Raw genomic sequence first — 11,959 nt, 5'->3', positions numbered from 1 at the left:
TCACTATGTATATAACTAAAATATGCAAGTCCCCAAGATCACTACTATTTCATCACCAATCTTATTCCCAAAAATTCACTAGATCACACCAAGGACTCTTTTGGTGTGTATGTATGTGGGTGGGGAGTTTTTATAGCTTGGGCCCCCTTTAGTTTGGGGTGCTTTTCTGTTCTGGGCATGGGAACCATAGGGAGAAAGGAGAAAAGAAGGGATCTCTGGGTTAGTCTCCTTTTCTTCTCTTCCTCCCAACCCCCACCCCGACCCCAAACCTAACTTTCTCCAGTCTGACACAAAAAGCACATACTATATTCTGGGAAAAACCTCCTACTCTTCACAGAGCACTCCTGGGGGGCGGGGGTTGGGGTGGGGGCCTGGCTTGCCTGTTCTCCATTACCCTCTTTTGCTGGCGTCCATACTAAGACACATATTGAATCCTCCTGGGGGGAGCCCCCCACTCCTTGTCTTCTCTTAACTCGATGCAAGCTCAGAATCCTGTCCTTGGCTCTAGGATTCCTCCTGATTTTCTCTCTTTCCTTGCCTCCAGAAGACTGTTGCCATTGCAGGCACAGGCTCATTGAGTTTCCTAAAATAAATAAATACCAACTGCAAATGGAGGAAGAGAGAAGAGGGATTGACTCTCCACCGCTGCAGGATCCCTCCTCCCCAGGCTAATGAAGACTGTGGCTGCCAGGAGAAATAGAACTCTTTCAGAAAAAGGTCCTCAGGGATTCCCTCATCTGTGACAGGGCAAGGGAGCAGATGCCCCAACTTTTGTGGAGAATGACTGCCTCTCTGGAGGTAGGAGCTTGTAGCAGGAAAGTTCTTTGGGATGTCTGAGAAGGGGCAGCATTGTTGTAGCATACTCTGCTAGACTCAGGAAGGCCTGATTGATACCAGATATAACCTGTGACTGAGTGATTCCCTTCACTTCTTTAAGACTCACTATTTTTGTTGTTGTTGTTTGTTGCTGTTTAGACATTTCAGTTGTGTCTGATTCTTCATGACCCCCCTTTGAGGTTTTCTTGGCAAAGATACTGGAGTGGCTTGCCATTTCCTTCTCCGGTTCATTTTACATATGAGTAAACTGAGGGCAAACAGGGTTAAGTGACTTGCCCAGGGTCATACAGCTGGTAAGTGTCTGAGGCTAGATTTGAACTCAGAAAGATGAGTCTTCCTGACTCTAGGCCAGGTGCTCTATCCACTGTGCCTCCTAGCTGCCCTGAAGAATAGATATCCTTACCCGTAAAATGAAGGCAATAATGCTTTCTAGTGTTGTTGGAATTCATAAATCTTGACAAATTAACTAGTGTTATTACAGATTGTCTCCAAATGGAGATACCCTTTCTCTGGTCTGGATTTCTTTCTCCTGCTTGCCTTTGCTCTCTTCCTGAGAGACCAGCTGGGATAAACAATCCCAGTTTACCAAAGGGGTTGGGAAACCCTGATTGCTAAAAGGGGAAGTGAGTTGGTGAACGTACCCCTAGGATTTAAAAAAAGACAAGCTCCAGGCAAAATTGTGAAATAGGGGAAGGCCTAGTGCTCTCAATCATCTCTCCCTGCTGGCTCATTCTGTTAGCCATTCTTTCCTGCCTTCTGTGTCTAAACTGTCATTCTTTTATATCCTGTTAAGTGTTCATGCTTTCACTCCCATGAAAATATAAGTTCTTTGAGGGCAGGGATTGCTTCACTTTTGTCTTTGTATGTTCAGTCCTTAGCACAGTGCCTGGTATGTAGTAAATGCTTTTTGATTGTTTCATCACTGGGGCATAGTAGAAAGAGGGCCTGGTTTGCTGAGGTGTGGGAGGGGGACGGTCCTGGGTTTGAAATCCAATTCTACTATATATTAGTTTTGTGACTTTGGTTAAATCACTTCATATATTTGAGCCTCAGTTTCCCCAACTATAAAATGGTGAGCATTATCTACCTCACAGGGTTGTGACAAAATCACTTTATAAACCTTAAAGCAATGGAATCCTGCATTATTATTGAGTCTTAGTCTCACCTCCCCATGGCCAGTCTTTTAAGCCACATCTCTAATTGCCTATTTAAAGGTTTTGTCTTTCTTAAAGGAATAGCAAGTGTCAGCTGTAAGCTGGTAGGGATGTTTTAAGCCAAGGACCCTGCATCTAAAATCATTCTAAAGGTGTCTGTGGTTTAGGTCTCAGAGCTGGACTTTTTGCCTTCATTTCTGAATGGACAGGAACTTGTCTTACTTGAAGGAAATCTGTTTTTAAATATCCAAGCCTACAAGAAAAATATGGTACAGTAGAAAGAACATTGGGCTTAGAAGTAGACCATCTGAATTCATTCATTCATTCATTAAGCACTTATTAAGTGCCTACTATGTGTCAGGCTCATAGTAAGGATACAAAAGAGGAGAGAGACAGTCCCTGCCCTTAAAGGAGCTTACAATCTAATGGGGGAAGACAACATGCAAACAAATATATACAAAGCAAGCTATATACAGAATAAATAGAAAAGATTAACAGAGAAAAAAAACCACTGGAATTAAGAGGGATTGGGGGAAGGTTTCCCGTAGCAGGTGGGACTTAAAAGGAAGCCATTGAGATTAGTAGTCAGAACAGAAGAAGGAGAAAATTCCAAGAATGGGGGAGAACCAGAGAAAATGTCCAGAGCTGAGAGGTGGAGGGGCTTGTTTTTGTAATATCCAGGAGGCCAGTGTCCCTGGATTGAAGAGGGTGTATCCCTGCTCTCTTATTTACTGTGTAAACTCAAGTAATTCTTTGGGTCTCAGTTTCCTGCTCCGTAAGAAAAGGAGTTTGGACTAGCTGACCTTTAATATTCCTCCCAGTTCTAAACGTATTATCCTATGATCAAAAAAAGGGCACATGGCTGGGAGAGGTTGTTGTGTGTTTACTTAATTTACTAAAAAAGTCACTAGCTGTTTCCTTCAAATAACTAGCTTACCAGTATAACAAATTGAAAATATGGCCCAATTTATAAAAACTCTCTCTCTCTCTCTCTCTCTCTCTCTCTCTCTCTCTCTCTCTCTCTCTTTTTGAAGGGCAAAGAGGGTTAATTGACTTGCCCAGGGTCACACAGCTAGTAAGTGTCAAGTGTCTTATTCTAGATTTGAACTCAGGTCCTCCTGAATCTAGGGCCAATGCTTTATCCACTGCGCCACCTAGCTGCCCCCAAGTTATAAAAACTCAATTGATACAGACCTCTCTTCCCAGGAATGCATTTATTATTTAAAGCAGTAGTTTCCAGATCTTTTTTAAAAGTATGTACACTATCCATAAAAAAACAAAAACCACAGGAAAAAAACTGAGTACATACTCTCTATATGTGTACAAATATTTACTTATAAATTGTATATATGTACAACTATGGTAATGATCATATACCTACAAAATTTGAAAAATTTAAAAAAGACAAGACAAAGATGAAATAATATTTGATCTTAGAGTCAATATGGAATCACTGGAATGTATTGAGTAGGAGGGAAGCAAAAAAGCATTTATTAAGTGTCTACTGTATGCCAGGTACTGTGCTACGGGCTTTACAAATATTATCTCATATGATCCTCACAACCATCTTGGGAGCTAGGTGGTATTATCATCCTCATTTTACAGTTGAGGAAACTGAGGCAGACAGAGGTTAAGTCATTTGCCCAGGGTCACACAGCTAGTAAATGTCTGAGACTGGACTGGACTGGACTGGACTTGAGGTCTTCTTGACTCCAAGCAGAGTACTTTAGCCACTGTGCCATCCAACAAGAGGGAAATGACATTGTCAAATCTCCGCTTTAGGATAATCATTTTGGCAGCTTGTATGAAAGATGGATCAGAAGAAAGACTTGAGGTCCTCATTAGATTGTGCTTAAAACAGTGTCTGACACATAGTAGGTACATAATAAATACTTAACTGTTGACTATTGAACAGAATTTAGCAGCCAATTTATGTACTATGGGGAAGGAAAAAAACACTCACACTATACTACCTCATACATCTCACACAGGGCATGGAAACATCTACCCATACTCTTGGTTGGCTTGCTTACTACAACCTGCTTTCACACTGGAAGGGTGATGCTCTCAGAGAAGGATCACCAACACATGGTTACATTCAAATTCTCTCAGGTCCTAGGGGTAACCCTGTTATGGGGAAAGACATCTCCCCTACTTCTACTTTACTTCTTGAGCCCCCAACAATGTACTTTATTTACACAAAACCAGCCACTTTAAATGATGACCCATTTAAAATTTAAACACAACCATTTTATTTAGCAATAAGGTAAGGAAATAGAAATAATAATATTATATATTATAGCAAATTCAGGAAAACAAAATATGTCAGAACACACACATAAACCTGGGTCAGACTCTCCTATCAATGTCCCCGGTATTTGTATAAGGGAATGGACTCAACCTGGAAACCTGGCATTAAAACACAAAAGTGAGAAAAACTCAAGTGCTTGGAACAACTCACAACTCTGGGTTTGTATACTTCTGTGCTGTCTTTTTCTGTATCGGGAATTATTGATAAAAGTTCCTCGATGAACCTAACTTCTGTGTTGAAAAGATGCTGCTACTACTAAAATGAATTGATCTGTGACATACTTGATAAACATCTCACTAGGCTTGATGTCTCACTCACTAGATAACTTCTCTGATTTTCTATTCCCAAACTATTCCTCTACTCACCTGGACTTGTTCTTCTGTTGTATCCATCACTACTAGCTTCAAATTTAGCTGGTTATAGTTATGAAAGCTGTCTTTTCCTACCCCAGCCCTCTCTCTTATATTTTTGTTAGTAACCAGATTTTCATCTTCTGTCTATGATCAGGTAAATTATACTTGTCCCATAATCATTGAATAAATATTTCTAGTATCTCTATTTCCCTAGTGATTAGCCTGAATCTTTTCTGTTTTGGTTTTGTTTTGTTTTTTGCAGGACAATTGGGGTTAAGTGACTTGCCCAGGGTCACACAGCTAGTTAAGTGTCAAGTGTCTGAGGCTAGATTTGAACTCAGGTCCTCCTGAATCCAAGGCCAGTGCTTTATCCACTGTGCCACCTAGCTGACCCACCTAAATATTTTCTAATTCTTCATCTCAATATTCATATCACTGAAGCATACTGTATTCTCTATTTGCTCCAGTTTTCTACAGCTTATTAAAGTGAGCAACTGCTATCTCAGAACTTAGAATAATTGTTTCTCTTAGAACTCTGAGTAGACCTGTTCCCCAGACAAATGAACGGTCACTTTCCTACACTTATAATTACTCTTGCAGTCTACTGGAAACCAAGACATATATAAGCCTCATCAAGATCTAACACAGTTTGGCAATTCCACTGATTAGTCATTTCACATTTCATCTCTTTCCAGTGGACTATCTCCTAACAATGATCAAATTATCTGATGCTGCCACTCCCCCTAGGAGTCAGGCACTGTTGCTCTGGGGGACACCACTGTTACCATTTTGACGATGGAAGATGCCAATTATGCAGTTTTCCCAGACCATTCAGTGTTGACAAGGTGAATGCTAAAGGAAGGAAGAAAACAAGAGAGGCAAAAGGAGCCAAGAGCTCAAGAGTACAAGATTGATTAGTTGAGACCCTGCTCCAGGAGCAGCAATGCCTGTTGCTGTTATGTTGGAGGTAAAGTAAGGCTGTCTTTCATCCTTTGCTGAGATGACATCCTGTCACCTGGAGGGGTACGTCTAAGAGAGCCAAAAACAGTATCTTATTTTACCAGGTGTAGAACCCACAATCATAAATTCTTCCAGACTATCAATCAATCAGGAGGCTTCCAGTGATAATGACTAGAAGCTAGGCCCTCCCCTCCACCCCTACTCCACCCCCAACTCGTACAGTGTCTTCCAGAAGCAGGCAGAGAATAGTTACACTTGCTCTGTGGTGGTGATGGTGGGAGGCCCCATTATACTTTTCTAAAAAAAAATCTAAATCATACCTTTATTATTTTTTCTTTTTTTATACCTTTATTACTGTGTTATTGATAGCTTATGGAAGCTCATACATTTAAGGGAAAAGCAACATCCTGCTGGTAAGGAATAAATATAAAAAACTCTTAACAAATAGCTTCTAACTTCTACAATGCCATTCTTCTCAACATGATAGGTTCTGGTTAGGAGATCAGAGAAATCTGTCCCATAAAATAATTTGTTTTGCAACAGAGTCTGCTTGAGATAGCTATGGGGCAGAACAACGTCATCTAATATTGATGGAGGTCTAATGATTAATACCCATCCCAAATCCGTTGCTTCTTTTACTGAAAGATAAAGGACATCACTCTTTGTTCCATGTAATCTCCATGCACTTTTTACCTTCTGATAACTATGGAAGTAGAAGTTCATTACCCAAAAGTTGGCAAGGTACCAACTCGCCTCCTTTTCGGGGTTTGCAGTCAGCCTTGCAAAAAGTAAGGGATCCGTTTTAACTACAACATTTTTTTTCCTAAAAATCCCAAGGTCGAACCCTTGCAAAGGGATGGAAATTTGTATAGAATTGGCACATCTGATTTAGTGCTTATGTAAGGAATGCTTTAGTGGGGTTGATTTCTGTTAAAGTCAGGTTATTCAGCTTGTCAAGTGCTTCTTGCTATTTGATGAAACTGTCTATAGATACCCATAGTTTAGCTATTCGAGTGTACTATGTATCTTTAATCAGGGCCTGGATCTCCTATGCCTCAGATTATTTGAAGCATTATTTAGCAATTTGGTAAATTCCATGTATTGAGAGCTGGGCATCAGGGGTAATGTCTCCTCCTTTTGTTCCTGATGCTATATCTCCCCCAGTTTTTCAGTATCTGGGAAGTATCACTCAATGCTTGTCTGTTTTAGGTTAATTGCTTACCAAATGGGCACCTCCACAGACAGACCAGGATGAAGAGGTCCCAGCTGCCCTCTATCTTGTCCAAACGGAATCTGAGGATGATGGTGACCAACTTCTTCTTGGCCAGAAACTCCACTCATCTAAGTCCATAGGTTTGGGGTCATCCCATCTACCACTTGTTCATCTCAGAGACCCCACTGCTCTTATACTCATTTATAAAGAAAAATGGGGGCAGCTAGGTGGCGCAGTGGATAGAGCACTGGCCCTGGAGTCAGGAGTACCTGAGTTCAAATCCAGCCTCAGACACTTAACACTTACTAGCTGTGTGACCTTGGGCAAGTCACTTAACCCCAATTGCCTCACTAAAAAAAAAAAAAAAAAAAAGAAAAATGATATTTGTTCATCTCTCCCTGTAAGGTCAATTGAGATGGTTGACTCCTACTATGTAGGACCCCAGGCAAGTCACAACCTCAGCCTCAGTTTCCTCAACTGCAAAATGAGGATAATAATAGTACTTGCTTGCCAGATACTTATTGCTAAAATCAAATGAGACAATACATGTAAAGTGCTTTGCAAAACTTAAAATGCTATATGAACACTAGCTATCATCATTATGTTATTATCTTCTTCCCCACCCCCACCAATTCTAGCATCAAGTCTGATCTCTGCCAAATGTGAACTATTACAACTCCAAGTGACCCTTTAAGCCAGGCCAGCTCTCTAAAGGATGGGCTCCTATCCCAGAGAAGTCAAATTATGTGGTGATAAAAGGGGAGATGAAAGTGATTCATGAGAAGGGTGGGCCCTACACAAACTTGGAATTAGGTTGTGCTTTCCAGTCTCCTCTCTTTCTCTATGTCCAACTCTTTAACTTCATGTCATTCATTTAGATTCAGGCCTATCATCCTGGGCTTTGGAGCTACCACAGACATAGCTCGTCCATGCATGCATGGACATATTTTCATACTAAGGTGTTAATAACTGATAAACACTAATGTCTTTTCCTCTCTGAGAATAAATGTTTGTCATCTGTTGTTTTTGTGAATCTGTGATTTCAGTGTTGGGTATTTATGCCAGAATCACAGTACCTCAGTTGAAAGGGAACCATAAAATTCAGCACCAAAACATAGGTTTGTCATTCCCTGCTCATGAAACTCTAGTATAAAATACAGATTCCTCTCTTTTGTATTTAAAGCCCTGCAAGGACTGGCTGCAGCCTAGCTTCCAGGCTTATTATACATTTTTCCCCTTTTATATACTAATATTTCCAAACAAATTTTGCCTTTCTTTAGGCATCCATTGTGCCTAAAACATGGTAAGTGCTAAATATATACTTGTGGACTAAACAGTCGCCTATTGTGTATATACAGTGCTTCATCTCCCAACTCCATGCCTTTGCACAGGCTTTCCTCCATACCTGCTCTACCCCTTCACCTCAGCCTCTTAGAGTCCCCAGCTTCCTCCAAAGCTCAGTTCAAGCATTTCCTCCTACTTTTCTTGATCCTTTCAGTTGCTACTCTTCCAACTGTCTCCATTACTTTGCACACACATGTGTGTGTATATGTATATGTATATATACATATATTCACTTATATGTGTGTAATGTGGGTGCCTCTATGTGTGTCTCATAGGGAGACAAGAATAGATATCTCCAGCATGTCCGATCCCCACCCTTCTCCTCGGAATACTGTGATTCTTGGCAGGAGGAAAGGAGTAGGAAGTTGGGCTCAGATCCTGGCCTCTCTGCTCTCCTTAGAGAAATGGGGTACAAGGCTAAAATTATATCTGTCTGATCCCTTAAATATTATTAATCTAGGGTATATAATTTTTCAGTGTAAGTTAAACTTCTGATCTCTATTCTTTTTGTGTGTGTGTGAGGCAATTGGGATTAAGTGATTTGCCCGGGGTCACACAGCTAGGGAGTGTTAAGTGTCTGAGGCTGGATTTGAACTCAGGTCCTCCTGACTCCAGGGCCGGTGCTCTATCCACTGCGCCACCTAGCTGCCCCCCAATCTCTATTTTTTAACAGGAAAAGGGGAGCCCCAAGCTTTATATCCAAGGTTTGATTCCCTTTCCATCAAATACTAGTTCTACAAAGAACACCCAGCTGGCAAATAGTTATCCAAGTCTGTAGCAAAACAGAATTTTAAAAAATAATAAACATTTTTATTTATAGTTTTGGATTCCAATTTTTATCCCTCTTTCCCTCCCTCCCCTCTCATCCCCCTCTCTGAGGCAACAAACATTCAGATATGGGTTATACATGTATGATTATGTCAAACATTACCATATTTGTCATTTTGTACAAGAAAACTTGATTAAAAGAAAAAATGAAAGCGAAAAATAGCATGCTTCAGTCTGTGTTCCATCAATATCAGTTTTTTCTTTGGAGGCGGATAGTATGTTTCATCAATGGTCCTTTGGGATTGTCTTGTATCATCGTATTGTTGAGAATAGTCAAGTCATTCACAGTTCTTCATCGAACATTGCTGCTGTCTGTGTACAATGTTCTCTTGGTTCTGCTCCCTTCACTACACATCAGTTCATACAAGTCTTTCCAGGCCTCTCTGAAGTCATCCTGCTTGTCATGTCTTATAGCACAATAATATTCCATCACTATCATATACCACAGTTTGAGCAAAACAGAAATTTGAGAAAGTACACAGATGAGAATATACACCACACAATATAGAGCGAAGTAGTTCTCCTACTGGGAGCAGGTAACTCAGCCCCACCAAAAGAGAGGGTCCAAGATCTCATGCAAAGGAGAAACTCTCTGAAGTCTCTACCACATCACTGCACGTGGCTGAATTGAATGGACTTGGTGGGCGTGAAAGTTCATTGGTTTTGGAGCCAGGCCACCCAGACACAAATCCTGGTTATTATTTATTATTTATGTGACTTTGGGCAAGTGCCTTTACTTCTTTCAAGTTTCTAGTCTCCTTATAAAAAACGAAGGCGATAGACAAAACTATTTGGAAGGTCCCTTCTAGCTCTCTACTTAAAGGTGGTTCAGGAATGGGAGGAGAAAAAAATATGAGAAGACACAGTCAGACTTCAAGCAGTGGGATAGGAACTAACATGAGAGCTTGGGGCTAGGTGAGAGCAGGTTTAGATTGATGGGGCAACTGAAGGAGGGAATATGAAGGTTGAAGGGAATGCTCTGTAGGTTTATTTATGCTCCCCTTGCCTTTTTGCTATTTCTGGGGTGATTCTGCTTTGCAGTCTTCTGCTATGCTCCCCAAGACTGTTTTATAAATGAGTTTGTATTTGAAACTAGCGTTGCCCTTGGTGACTGTCATGTCTGTTTCGCAAGGAGGACAAATATTTTCTGGCCGACTGTTCCTGGGCTCTTTTGGCCTCATTGTAATGGATGTTTTAAATCATCTAAGCTTTTGGAAAAAATGATCATTATGAAGGTTAATATCTGTGCCTTTTCCATTTCCTATTTTCCAATGTGGAAAGTACATTTGAATAGGTTAGGTTGAGACTGTTAAAGTTAGAGTACTTCTCATCTTTATCCTTTCTTCTAATCTGGTGTTGATTTTGCTTTTTAATTAGTCAATCTTTTGACTATATACAGAGGCTGATTCTGATATGACACACATCTGGAACCAGATATTTCCAGTCTGTTAAGATATACCCAATTTCATTTTGGGGATGATTTTGTTCAGTACTCAGAATCTTCCAACTCTCTTTCATAAATATTCATGATTTATAGGCACAAAGTCATAATTAGCTATCCTAGAACTCAGGGCAAGCATCCTAAAACACTTCTGGGGCAACCAACACAAAAGCCACACTCAAAACAACTGGAACTCATACCTTATGACCCAAGACCCCAAGGAAAGAGACTCCATGCGACATTACCCCATTGAGCACTTGGAGACAGTAACTCTAAGACACCCACCAGATTGCTTCTGAGGGGCTTGCCAGCAGTGTGAGAACAGGACTGGGCCAGTCCATTAGGTAAGTTCACTTAGCATCTAGCCCCTGGAAGTCCCCTGTTTTAATGAATTATTTTTGTAAACCAGGCAATAAGCTCAACTATTTCTAACTACTGAAGGTGTATAAGTCCTGTCAATACTCTCTACATTTTGACTCCCTGGAACAAAGCCACATTCACCCTGCCCTGGTTTCAGTTCAGAGCATGAGACTTCTGAGTTGTTCATGCATTTGGTTTCTTTCTAAAATATGAGATGTATTTTCTAGCCTGCTTTTTGTCATCCTCTCCTGCATTCATCTTTTCATTCATTGGTATTGCCACATATTCAAATGTATATTGGTGTGGTTTGGACAATTTTGTCAAGATCTTCATAGGATTTTTTCTTTCCCTTCATCCTCTGAAATAGATTTTGGGAAATCAGCTCTTTTGCTTATGCTCATCTGAGCCCTGCAAGATGAGTCAACTAAGCATTCCAAGGAATGATGCTTCTTGTTGCCTTTGGTAACACAATGAAGTCAACCCTCCCCTATCCCATTCCTTTGTTTGCCTCTCCCAGGAGAACCTAGGCTTGACTTCAATATAACTTGGATTTTCTTTTGTTTTCTTGATTGATTTATAGGGGAAATGGAAATTTTGATGTGGTCCCGCTCATGTCTTCCAATATTATGTCAATTCATTAGTTACTGGATAAAGATTTCACATTTAGAGTACTAATGGTTAAATTAATATTTATATTTACTTAAAAGTGGTTCTATTCTCAGTCCCCTCTGATCTTTTTTTTTTTTTTTTTGGTGGGGCAATGAGGGTTAAGTGACTTGCCTAGGGTCACACAGCTAGTAAGTATCAAGTGTCTGAGGCCAGCTTTGAACTCAGGTCCTCCTGAATCCAGGGCCATTGCTCTATGTACCACGCCACCTAGCTTGCCCCCCACCCTGCCCCAATCTTTATAACCGCCATCAACCACTGTGAAGGCTGAAGGACTGAGAGTGATTTAAAAAGCGTTCTTTGCTTGATGGTTTCTCATATTCAAATAATTCTTCACTTAATAGTGTCTACCCTTGTCCTCACCATCTTACTAGGTTATGATGGTTAGTTTCTGTGTCTCCCTCTTCTTTTTTTTTAATTGATAGGTTTTGGTTTGACATATCATACAAAATAAGAGCAGAGACAAAACCTGGTATACTCACAGTGGAATCC

This window comes from Dromiciops gliroides, chromosome 2, assembly GCF_019393635.1.
Source record: "Dromiciops gliroides isolate mDroGli1 chromosome 2, mDroGli1.pri, whole genome shotgun sequence".
NCBI lineage: Eukaryota > Metazoa > Chordata > Mammalia > Microbiotheria > Microbiotheriidae > Dromiciops > Dromiciops gliroides.
The sequence above is the reverse complement of the archived record's forward strand: the minus strand, read 5'-3'. Positions refer to the sequence as shown.